This window comes from Scyliorhinus torazame, chromosome 8 (genome assembly GCF_047496885.1).
Source record: "Scyliorhinus torazame isolate Kashiwa2021f chromosome 8, sScyTor2.1, whole genome shotgun sequence".
NCBI classification, from domain to species: domain Eukaryota; kingdom Metazoa; phylum Chordata; class Chondrichthyes; order Carcharhiniformes; family Scyliorhinidae; genus Scyliorhinus; species Scyliorhinus torazame.
Window position 1 is genome coordinate 73,817,341 of NC_092714.1, and position 12,931 is coordinate 73,830,271.

The 12,931-nt window shown below is 53.9% G+C and overlaps 1 non-coding gene across 1 annotated transcript; it reads right to left on the bottom strand.

Annotated features, from left to right (window-relative positions):
* Window positions 1–11,043: 11,043 nt before the first annotated feature.
* LOC140428962 (U2 spliceosomal RNA) lies at window positions 11,044–11,233 on the bottom strand. Its single transcript, XR_011948962.1, has one exon. It is a non-coding gene; the product is annotated as a U2 spliceosomal RNA (small nuclear RNA).
* Between the last annotated feature and the right edge of the window lie 1,698 nt (window positions 11,234–12,931).

The following is a 12,931-nucleotide window of genomic DNA, read 5'->3' on the forward strand; positions in this document are numbered from 1 at the left end:
CCTGATTGCTGAGAAGGTAAAGTTATTAGGAAGAATCTGAAGGGGAAGTTGAGACACAGAAAGCAGTGAGAATGTGGAATTCTCTGTCACAAACAGCTAATGAAGTAGAATTCTATATTCTTTCAAAAGGGAATTAGATATTTGTTTGACAGATGAATATTAAAGAACATACACAAATTAAATTGAATAGGGGCTAATAGAAGTGACAGAGGTCTTGCCTGCTGGCTGGAGAGCTGACGGGAGTTTCGCTTGCCGCCTTTCGAGATGACCTGCCAAATTAAATGCCACTCAGGTACTTAACTGGCCAGTGGTGGGGCATCCCCAGATCAAGGACCCTGGGGCAGACATTTCACCTTCTGAGTGCTCCTCACCAATCAGAGGTACATTCCAAAGCTGCTAGCCAATCAGAGGTACAGTCCGAGGCTGCTGGCCAATCAAAGGTACAGTCCGAGGCTGCTGGCCAATTAGAGGTACAGTCCGATGCTGCTGGCCAATCAGAGGTACAGTCCGAGGCTGCTGGCCAGTCAGAGGTACAGTCTGAGGCTGTGGGTACAAAATCCACTGGGCCTATCAGGTGCCGGGGTGTGGACCTGGGTAGTGGGGAATCATCTGAGTAAACCCAGGGATTGTTGGGACTGGCTCTGTGTTGGAGTTGTGTCGTTCTGTATATATAAAGTTCTTCCTTTGTTAATAAATCACTGCCGTGATGGAACTCTGCCTCGTTGTATTGACCTGCGCTACTACACTTTACTATCACTATCCACAGTTCCGGACGACAACATGCATGTAAATAGTGCATGTCGCCACAGCAACTTGGACTCCCTGAGTGAAGTATAACACACCACCACTATCTAGTCTGTTACTTTGCAACCTGCCTCAGTGCTGGTACTCAAGATCCACCAAATATTCAACAGTGCACAGATGACTTCTGAATGCATGAAGACCGGGGGAGTGTGGTTGTTTGAATATTGGCAATGTAAATGTGCTCACTCTGCTGGCCGATGTGCAATGCATTCAGGGTCAATCCCTACAGCAAAAGATTGTACAAAGCTGTCAATCTGAAATACAAGGGCGACAGGATGGTTCATGTGAGAAACAGAGAAGTGTTGTATTGCTGTAGTGGAAAACATTTTTCTGAGATTAAACATGATGCCAACAGTGAATGCCTGAAATGCAGCCAATAAAGAATGTTGGAAGTTTGGTCATTGTTGTACTTTAGAAAATGCAGCTGCCAGTTTGACGAACTGCAAACAGAAATGTGATAATTGATGCACGATCAATTGCACAAAGAGTCCGGCGGGGGTGGTGGAGAACTAGATACAACAAATGAGTTTTACATTTACAATATTTGAGGGAGAAAAATGTCTTTTGAAGTCCAGTGGACCAGTTAGAGATTTAACCGGTCCGGGGCCTTGATGTGCCGCTGGGAGCGACGTAGTGGTGGCGGCGATGCCGATGCTGGTCTGGTCTTCGGTGACTCCTGGAGCGTGCCGAAATCCTATTCATCCTCGGGCGTGGGCAGGGGGAGGACGGATGGTCCTGGGGGGTTGCTGCTGGGAGCGCCGGGGGAGGGGAGGGTGGCGCCGGACCGGAGGGGTGTGTGTGTCTGGAACCTGCTGGTGCCAGGTCCCTGAGGGAGACAGTATCCTGGCGGCCATCGGGGTACGCCACGTAGGCATACTGGGGGTTTGCTTTGAGCAATTGCACCGTCTCCACCAACAGGTCCGCCTTGTGGAGTCGGACGTGCCTACGGAGCAGGATGGGTCCTGGAGCTGCGAGCCAAGTCGGGAGCGACACCCCGGATGTGGACTTCCTGGGGAAGGCAAAAAGACGTTCATGAGGTGTGTTGTTAGTGGCAGTGCACAGTAGTGACCGAATGGAGTGCATCAGGGAGGACCTCCTGCCAGCGGGAGGCCGGGAGGTGCCTGGACCGTAGGGCCAGTTGGACGGCCCTCCATACCGTCCCGTTGTCCCTCTCTACCTGTCCATTTCCCCGGGGGTTATAGCTGGTCATCCTGCTGGAAGCGATACCCCTGCTGAGCTGGAACTGACGCAGCTCATCACTCATGAATGAGGATCCCCTGTCACTGTGGATGTAGACGGGGTAGCCGAACAGAGCGAAGATTGTGTTGAGGGCTTTGATGACGGTGGCAGACGTCATGTCGAGGCATGGGATGGCGAAGGGGGATCTGGAGTACTCATCGACCACGCTGAGGAAATACATGTTACGGTCGGTGGAGGGGAGAGGCCCTTTGAAATCAACGCTGAGGCGCTCAAAGGGGCGGGAGGCCTTCACCAGGCGCGCACGGTCCGGCCGGTAGAAGTGCGGCTTGCACTCCGCACAGACCTGGCAGACCCTGGTGATTGTCTGTACTTCCTCGACGGAGTAGGGCAGATTGCGGGTCTTTATAAAATGGCACAACCGTGTGACTCCCGGGTGACAAAGGCTGTCGTGCAGGGCCCGGAGTCAGTCTACTTGTGCGCTGGCACATGTACCTCGTGATAGGGCGTCTGGGGGCTCGTTCAGCTTGCCGGGGCGATACAAAATCTCGTAATTGTAGGTGGAGAGCTCGATCCTCCACCTCAAGGTCAGTGAGGAGAGTGAATCTCTTACTGGCCAGGTAATGCCCCCAATGCCGCACAGCTTCAATGATAGCTTGGGCCTCTTTTTCGACGGATGAGTGCCGAATTTCGGAGGCATGAAGGATGCGGGAAAAGAATGCCACGGGTCTGCCTGCCTGATTGAGTGTGGCAGCTAGGGCGAAGTCTGATGCGTCGCTCTCTACTTGAAAGGGCAGTGTTCGTCTACTGTGTGCATCCCGGCCTTCGCGATATCGGCTCTGATACGGGCGAAGGCCTGTTGTGCCTTGGCCGTCAGGGGAAAATGGGTGGACTGTATGAGTGGGCAGGCCTTATCCGCATAGTTTGGAACCCACTGGGCGTAGTATGAAAAGAACCCCAGGCAGCGTTTGAGGGCCTTGGGGCAGTGGGCGAGGGGGAGCTCCATGAGGGGGCGCATGCAGATCGTGCCCCAGAACTCCGTTCTGGACCAGATAGCCGAGAATGGCTAAGCGGGTCGTGCTAAACACGCGCTTCTCCTTGTTGTAGGTGAGGTTTAGGAGAGTGGCGGTGTGGAGAAATTTGGCACGGTTGGCATCGTGGTCCTGCTGGTCATGGCCGCAGATGGTGACGTTGTCTAGGTACGGAAAGGTGGCCCGTAAACTGTACCAGTCGACCATTCGGTCCATCTCCCTTTGGAAGACCGAGACCCCGTTGGTGACGCTGAAAGGAACCCTGAGGAATTGATAGAGGCGACCGTCTGCCTCGAAGGCAGTGTATGGATGGTCCGATTTACGAATGGGGAGCTGGTGGTAGGCGGATTTGAGGTCTACCGTTGAGAATACCCGGTACTGTGCAATCTGATTGACCATATCAGACATGCGTGGGAGGGGGTACGTGTCGAGCTGTGTGTACCGATTGATGGTCTGGCTGTAGTCCACGACCATTCTGTGTTTCTCCCCAGTTTTAACTACTACCACTTGGGCTCTCCAGGGACTGTTGCTGGCCTCGATGATGCCTTCCCGAAGCAGCCGCTGGACCTCGGACCTGATGAAGGTCCTGTCCTGGGTGCTGTACCGTCTGCTCCTGGTGGCGACGGGTTTGCAATCCGGGGTTAGATTTGCGAAGAGGGAAGTTGGATTGAACTTTAGGGTTGCGAGGCCGCACACAGTAAGGGGTGGTAGGGGCTGCCAAATTTCAGGGTTAGGCTCTGGAGGTTACACTGGATGTTCAGGCCGAGTAGTAGGGCAGCGCAGAGGTTGGGGAGGACGTAGAGGCGGAAGCCGCTGAATTCTACGCCCTGGACCGTGAGTGTGACCGTACAGTACCCGGGGATCGCCACGGAATGGGATCCGGAGGCCAGGGAGATTCTATGGTTGGCGGGGTGTACCGCGAGGGAGCAGCGTCTTACCCTATCCAGGTGGATGAAGCTTTCGGTGCTCCCAGAGTCCAGCAGGCAAGAGGTCACGTGTCCGTTGATTTTAACGCTGGTCGATGCGGTGGCCAAGTTGTGCAGACGGGACGGGTCGATGGTCACTGAGGAAAGTCGTGGTTGGTCGTCGCTGATGTCGGATGATGGGGAGCCCGGGGGGCACAGGTCATGGAACGCTGGCGGTGCCCATGTGCCGTGGGGGAGACAAGATGGCGGCGCCTGAAGATCTTGAGGAGGATAAAATGGGTGGCGGGGGTTGATCAAGATGGCGGCGCCCATGGGCCGCGCTTGGTCTGAGGGGGAGAAGATGGCGGCGCCCACTGGCCGCGCGTGGTCCGGAGAGCTGAAGATGGCGGTGCCCATTGTCCGTAAACGAGGGAGATGGAGGCGATAGCGGCGACTGCATGGGCTTGGCACACCGCGGCGAAGTGCCCCTTCTTACCGCAAGCCTTACAAAGGGCAGCGTGGGCCGGGCAGCATTGGGAGGGGTGTTCCTACTGGCCGCAAAAGTAACATCGGGGACCCCCGGGGTTCGCTGGCTGGAGTGTGATGCAGTCGTATTGGCTGGGTAAGGCCCCTGCTAGGGCATCCGTCTGTGGAGCCCACGATGCGTAGGAGGGGTGGGTCACGCGGCTGGGGGTGTAGGCCTGAAAGTTGCGCGAGGTGACCGTCATAGGGAGCGCTAGCTTCTTTGTCTCAGCTAGATCGAGCGTGGCCCCTTCTAACAGTCGCTGGCGTATGAGGTCTGACCCAATCTCCGTAACAAAAGAGTCCCGCATAAGGAGATTTGAATGTTCCGTGGCCGTAACAGCCTGACAGTCACAGGGGGCCTTTAATCAGGTGGGAGGGTGATGTGTGGGGACCACGCTACCTTTCTGCCTCCACCTTGATGAAGCCTTGACGGGAAGGCAATTATTGACAACTTTAAGGCACTCATCTCCCTGCTACTGGTACGAACTGTAGCCATCTGGGATGGCCACTTACAACCAGGGGCAAAGAAACCCGCAAAGCATAGTGGGTAAAATGGACAATGCGAGATTCAGGCAGGCTCAGAGCCTGAAATGTATATTTGCGAGTGAGGAATCCAGACGGTATCGAAACTCCGCCCAATTAGCATTTGATGGTCCGATTAGCATTTGATGGCCCATCTCGGCCAGACAAAGGACTGGACCTGAGCGACCGGTACAGTCCCAGACATTTCGGCGCCACTCCCTGTACTAGGGAAATGTAAACAACAGGGTCAGTGACCGCTTGGGACACGCCCAGCCATCGAGGCACCCGCCCATTTATTGATTCGATTCGAACATAGTGATCAGGGATCACCCAATTAGTGGGGTCCAAACTGAAGGACCGCCCAAAAGAGCGCGAAAACCCCAAGCATAAGAAGAGAGTCCACCATGTGTTCGTCCTCTTTTGGACCTTTTGCCCCGGCAACGACCATCTCCAATCGCAGCAACATCAGAAGCAAGTCCAAGTTCAACGCCCGCTACCAGGTGGATGAGCCCAGCTGAGCAGCAGTTACTTCTACAGACCCGATAGATCCAGAATCGAACAGCGGCCACTGTTCTTCTGACCTAACCCGGGTGCCCGAAGTTAAGTACAGGTTGTCTTAGTCAATAGGTATAGTTTAACTAGTAGTGTTTATGTTGCATGAGTAATTGTCTGTAAATAAAGTACCCTTGACTTTGAACTAACTAAATGGTGTTTGGCTCTTTGATCGATAGCTGGTTGAACCTTGTGGTGGTATCATTTGATACCTGGCGATTCTGAGCATTAGAATATAGATATCAAAAGAAAGGAGGGCAAACTCACTGTCTGCCATAGTTACAGCAGAGCCACAGAAAAGGCAACAGAACCCTGGTGAATTGGGAGGAGGGGAGGAGGGGGGGATGAGGGCTATCCCCTTCCCTTACTGCCAACCCCTTCCCACCCTCGACACCCACCCTGCAATATTCTCCCAGCATCACTCACCTATGGCCTGTGTTTTGAAGCATTGTCAGGGTCTAAGTCGGAGCTTTAGGGTGTTGTCTATTCTCCAAAGTATGCTGCTTGAGTTTGTAGTTTCTGAAAATGATTACTCTTTGTTTACAGCAAATATACATACATAGAAAATAGAAGCAGGAGAAGCCCATTCAGCCCTTCGAGCCTGCTCCACCATTCATTATAATCATAGCTGATCATTGATGCACGATCAATAACTCCCGAAGCGAGATTGTAGGACAATTGAAGGCTTTATTGAACTAGATGTTTTCCCCAGCAGCGCAGGTACAGAATGCAGCAGCTAGAGAAACACAGACTCTTATACTCCGCCTTTCTGGGCGGAACCAGGAGGCAGGCTTCACCAATGATCTTACAGTATCAGGTACCACCAACACCAATGATCTTACAGCATCAGGTACCTCCAACCTAGATACCGTAATACCCCTAATACCGACTACCACATTCACCCCCTGTTAACAAACAGTCCGGTGGGGGTGGTGGTCTCGCGTTATACAGTGGTGGAGGTTATGGCGGTACCCGTCGGTGGTACAGTGTTTTGCCTTTTTACATGTCACACAAATTATTTACAGGTATTTATTGACAGCTACATTTCATAATGAAGCTATGAGTCGATCGGGGGCCCTGGTCGTCCTCTGTGATCGTCGCAGTCTCGGCGGGGATGCAGGTGCTGGCTCAGGCATCCGTGACTCCGGGAGCGTGGCGTCTTCAGCTTCATCACCCCTGGGTGGGACCAGTGGAAGCCCCGATCCCCCTGGGAAGGAGGCAGCCGTGGAGTGCGCTGGTGGGAGGGTGGGTGGGGTTGGTGAGGGGGGTGTGGGTGGGGATTCAGCGGGCGCCAGGTCCCGGAGGGAGACCTTATCCTGCCTGCCACAGGGGTACGCCACATAGGCGTACTGAGGGTTAGCATGAAGGAGGTGTACCCTCTCGACCAACGGGACCGACTTGTGCGCCCACATGTGTTTGCGGAGCAGAATGGGTCCCGGAGCTGCCAGCCAGGTTGGGAACGAGGTCCCGGAGGAGGACTTCCTAGACAAGACAAGGAGACGTTCATGAGGTGTTTCGTTGGTCGTGTTACACAGTCGTGATCGAATGGAGTGGAGTGCATCGGGGAGGACCTCCTGCCAGCAGGAGACTGGGAGATTCCTGGACCGTAGGGCCAGTATGATGGTCTTCCAGACTGTTTTGTTCTCCCTCTCCACCTGCCCGTTTCCCCGGGGGTTGTAACTGGTCGTCCTGCTTGAGACAATGCCTTTGCTGAGCAGGCATTGACGCAGTTTGTTGCTCATGAAGGAGGACCCCCTATTGCTGTGGACGTAAGCGGGGAAGCCGAACAGGGTAAAGATGCTGTGGAGGGCTTTAATGACGGTAGCAGCGGTTATGTCAGGACAGGGGATGGCGACAGGAACCGGGAGTACTCGTCAATCACGTTCAGGAAGTATGTGTTGCGGTCGGTGGAGGGGAGGGGCCCTTTGAAATCCATACTGAGGCGTTCAAAGGGGCGGGAAGCCCCTTCACCAGGTGCGCTTTCTCTGGCCGGTAGAAGTGCGGCTTGCACCCCGCGCAGATTTGGCAGTTCCTAGTGACGGTCCTGACCTCCTCGAGGGAGTAGGGCAGGTTGCGGGTTTTGATACAATGGAAGAAACGAGTGACCCCCGGGTGGCAGAGGTCATCGTGAAGGGTCCGGAGTCGGCCCACTTGTGCGTTGGCACATGTGCCACGGGATAGGGCATCAGGAGGCTCGTTTAGCTTCCCGGGATGATACAAGATCTCGTAGTTGTAGGTGGAGAGCTCGATCCTCCACTGTAAGATCTTATCGTTCTTTATCTTGCCTCGCTGTGCATTATCGAACATGCAAGCTACCGACCGTTGGTCAGTGATGAGCGTGAATCTCCTGCCAGCCAGGTAATGCCTCCAATGCCGCACAGCTTCTACTATGGCTTGGGCCTCCTTTTCAACGAAGGAATAGCGGATTTCGGAGGCATGGAGGGTGCGTGAGAAGAAGGCCATGGGCCTGCCCGCTTGGTTGAGGGTGGCCGACAGAGCTAGGTCGGATGCGTCGCTCTCGACTTGGATGGGAAGGGACTCATCAATTGCGTGCATTGTGGCCTTTGCGATGTCTGCCTTTATGCGACTGAAGGCCTGGCGGGTCTCGGCGGGAAAACCGTGGATTGGATTAGTGGGCGGTCCTTGTCCACATAATTGGGGATCCACTGGGCGTAATATGAAAAAAAACCCAGGCAACGTTTCAGGGCCTTGGAGCAGTGTGGGAAGGGAAACTCCATGAATGGGCGCATGTGTTCGGGGTCAGGGCCTATGACTCCATCGTGCACTACGTAGACGAGGATGGCTAGATGATCGGTGCTGAATACACATTTCTCCTTTTTATAGGTCAGGTTAAGGAGACTGGCGGTATGGAGAAATTTGCGGAGGTTGGTTAATAGAACATACAACATACAGTGCAGAAGGAGGCCATTCGGTCCATTGAGTCTGCACCGACCCACTTAAGCCCTCACTCCCACCCTAACCCCGTAACCCAACAACCTCTCCTAACCTTCTTGGTCACTAAGGGCAATTTAGCATGGCTAATCCACCTAACCTGCACGTCTTTGGACTGTGGGAGGAAACCGGAGCACCCGGAAGAAACCCACGCAGACACAGGGAGAACGTGCAGACTTCGCACAGACAGTGACCCAGCAGAGAACCGAACCTGGGACCCTGGCGCTGTGAAGCCATAGTGCTATTCACTTTTGCTACCGTGCTGCCCAGGAAGTTGGTGTCGTGGTCCTGCTGGTCATGGCCGCAGATGGTGACATTGTCGAGGTACGGAAACATGGCCCGCAAACCGTACCAGTCAACCATTCGGTCCATCTCCCGTTGGAAGACCGAGACCCCATTTGTGACACCGAAGGGAACCCTTAGGAAGTTGTAGAGCCGCTCATCTGCTTTGAATGCAGTGTACTTGCGGTCGTCTGGGCGAATGGGGAGCTGGTGGTAGGCGGATTTGAGGTCCACGATGGAAAATAACTTGTATTGTGCAATCTGATTGACCAAATCAGATATGCGGGAGAGAGGGTACGCGTCGAGCTGCGTATACCTGTTGATGGTCTGACTATAATTGATGACCATCCTGTGCTTCTCCCCGGTCTTTACAACCATTACTTGAGCTCTCCAGGGCTGTTGCTAGCCTCGATAATACCTTCCTTCAGTAACCGCTGGACTTCCGACCTCGTGAAGGTCTGGTCCTGGGCACTGCACCGTCTGCTCCTGGTGGCGACGGGTTTGCAATCGGGGGTGAGGTTTGCAAACAGGGAAGGCGGGTCGACCTTCAGGGTCGCGAGGCTGCAGACAGTGAGGGGGGGTATAGGGCCGCCGGATTTAAAGGTTAAGCTCTGGAGGCTACATTGGAAGTCCAATCCCAGGAGTGTGGCAGCGCAGAGGTGAGGGAGGACGTCGAGTCGGAAATTGTTAAACTCTCTTCCCTGGACTGTGAGGTTAGCTATGCAGTACCCCTTGATCTCGACAGCGTGAGACCTGGAGGCCAGGGAGATTTTCTGGTTAACTGGGTGTATAGGGAGGGAGCAGCGCCTTACCGTATCGGTACACACCTGGCAAGGAGCTCATCATCGCCGATGCATTGTCCCGCTCCGTCAACTCACCCAGTAAACCACTGGAGATTATCCAGCACATTGAATTGCAGGTACAACTGTGTGCAAGCACTCTCCCAGCAACAGATGAGAAGATTGTTCTCATCCGAGAAGGGACGGCCAAAGACCCCCTGTTGCAGCGAGTCATCCACAAACTCAGCAATGGCTGGCAGAAAGGGCAATGCCCTCAATTCTACAACGTCAAGGACGACCTGACGCTGATTGACGGCATCCTGCTCAAGCTGGACAGGATAGTCATCCCGCTATATCTCCAGAGCATGGTGCTGCGGCAGATTCATGAGGGACACCTGGGCGCAGAAAAGTGCAGACGCAGGGCCCGGCAAGCTGTCTACTGGCCCGGCATCAACCAGGACATCACGGACATGGTCCTGAACTGCGAAACCTGTCAGAGGTTCAACCAGCGCAGAGCAAGGAGATGCTCCAACCACATGTCCTAGAGACCTCTCCGTGCTCCAAGGTTGGCATTGACTTATTCCACACGAATGGTCACGACTATATATTAATCATCGATTACTTTTCGAACTATCCTGAGGTGCTGAAACTGCCAGACCTCACCTCACGGACCGTCATCAAAGTCTGTTAAGAGAAATTCTCACGGCATGGCATCTCAATCACCGTCATGAGCGACAATGGCCCGTGCTTCCACAGTCGAGAATGGTCCACGTTTGCCAAGAGCTACAATTTCAGGCATGTCACCTCCAGTCCGCACTATCCGCAGTCCAATGGCAAAGTCGAAAAAGGGGTGCACATCGTTAAGCAGCTCATCCGCAAGGCCTCGGACTCCGCTTCCGACATACACCTTGCACTACTTGCGTACCGGGCGACTCCCTTGTCCACTGGCATGTCGCCAGCTCAACTCCTGATGAACAGGGACCTGCGGACGACGCTTCCAGCCATACACCTGCCAAACCTTGATCACCTCCCGGCGCTGCAGAAGATGCAGCAGCTTCACGACAGCCAGGAGCAGGGCTATGACGCACATGCCACCGATCTGGCCGTGCTATCCCCGGCAGACATGGTCAGGATCAAGATACCAGATGGTGGGTGGTCTGCTCCGGCTGTCGTTGTTTGACAGGCCGCGCCCAGATCCTATGTCATACGTAGGCTGATGGCTCCATTGTGCGAAGGAATCGAAGGGCACTGCGAAAAGTTGCTTGCCCACAACCACTTTCCCCTCCATTTCCACATGTCGAATTGCCACCTCCAGATACCTCGAACCACGAGGCCATCAGTCGTGCCTCCCACTTGCCTGTCAAGACACCGTCATCCCCTCCACCACCTCTTCGGCGGTCAACGAGGATCAGAGGCAAGCCTCAGAGACTGGACTTATGAGCATTTGTTTTGTTTGTTCTGTTTTGTGTTCCTCAGTCAGTCACATTTTATTTTTATTTTTTTTTCTTCTCAGAGATACTGCAATACCGAGTCGATGCGTGGAATGGACGGAGCAAGCCCCTATTCCATCTCCCTGCTCCAAAAATCAATTTAATATATGGTCCCCAGATAAGGGACGCATCAGATATTAAACTGATAAGAACAGATACTACACTTGATAGTCAGTCACATTAGACAGACACATTCACATGTATATACATCTAAAAAAAGGGAAGATGTCATGATATGCAAATATGCAACCAATGAACACTCAGAATAGGACACAACCAATGGGCAGTCAGGACACTTTAAGGTGGAATCGCCACAAGGGGGCATGACATAAACGCTATAAAAGGGATGAGGCACTCACACCCTGCCTCTTTCCACAGACAGCCATCTAGAGAGTTAGACAGGGTTGATCAGCAGCATCACACCCCAGCACGTGGCTCAGAGCAAGCTGGTACAGTTAGACTGAGTTACAACAGTTAGATTAGCAGAGAGTCAAACTCATTTGAGAACTGTGTTAATAGTTCAATAAACACGTTGAACTCATTTCAGAGTCTGGAGCATCCTTTAGTTAAGACTGCATCAAGTAGCAGCCTGTGCTATCCGAAGCATCATAACACAACAGTGGAGAGAGTGGGGTGGCACCATTGGGAGAGTGAGGAATTGTGTGACCCATTAAAAACCCTTGAGCACAACCAGTATGATGTCTCTGTCACTTTCTTCTGCAATGCAGGCTGACCTCCGAACCCTTAGCCCATCTCTCCTGGCATCCCACCTCCCCAACCCCCACCCCACCTAGCCCCCGGGCACACCCCGTGCAAGTAATGGGTATGAGTGAGCAGTCATCAGACAGGCTGGGGTCAGGCTATGGCATAGATTGAGGAGCACCAGCACCCAGCTCTCTGCAGGTTATCATCGCCCCTCATCACCCCCCCTCGACAGTGACCTGCCGACACAGTCCCAGCCTGAAGTGATGTGACACAGACCCTGGGAGGGTGAAAGATGGGGGTGGAGGGGTGGGTAATCTACCAACATTGGACCAGGCCATGTCCTATGTGAATCGGGTGAGTGTGAGGGCCTCCCTGAGCCTCTGGGCTTGTTGAACACTCGCTGCTGCCACCTGTCCCACAGCCTCTGGCTGGTCCTCAGGTTCCGCAATGGTATCGTCCTGCAGCTCCTGCTGGTCCAGTGCTGCCTCATCATCCTCATCCTCCTCCTCATCCTCCACATGTTCCTCATCACCAACTTCCAGCTCGTCGCCCCGCTGCTGTGAGAGGTTTTGGAGGACACAGCAGACCACCACAAAGCGGGCGACCCTTCGGGTGGTATACAGCAGTGCACCACTGGAGAGATTGAGGCATCGGAGCCGCATCTTGAGGAGTCCGACGCACCACTCAAAGCGGTCTCCGCTTCAGTCTCCGGCCTCCGTACTGGCGTCATTAGCCAGTTCCTCAGCGGGTATTCCTTATCCCCCAAGAGCCAGCTGCCCATCCCGGGGTGCTCCTCAAAGAGGCCGGGGATGACCGACTGTCTCAGGATGCAGCTGTCATGGACACTCTCTGGGAAGCATAACACCTCGTGCATAGAATCATAGAATTTAGTTGGCCCATCGAGTCTGCACTGGCCCTTGGAAAGAGCATCCCACTTAAGCCCAGTAACCCCACCTAACCTTTTGGACACGAAGGGGCAATTTAGTACGGCCGGACCACCTAACTTGCACATCTTTGGATTGTGGGAGAAAACCGGAGCACCCGGAAGGAACCCACGCAGACACAGGGAGGAAGTACAAATTCCACACGGACAGTCACTCGAGGCCGGGATTTAACCCCTGTCCCTGGAGCTGTGAGGCAGCAGTGCTAACCACTGTGCCACCGTGCCACCCATGATCTTCATGTGG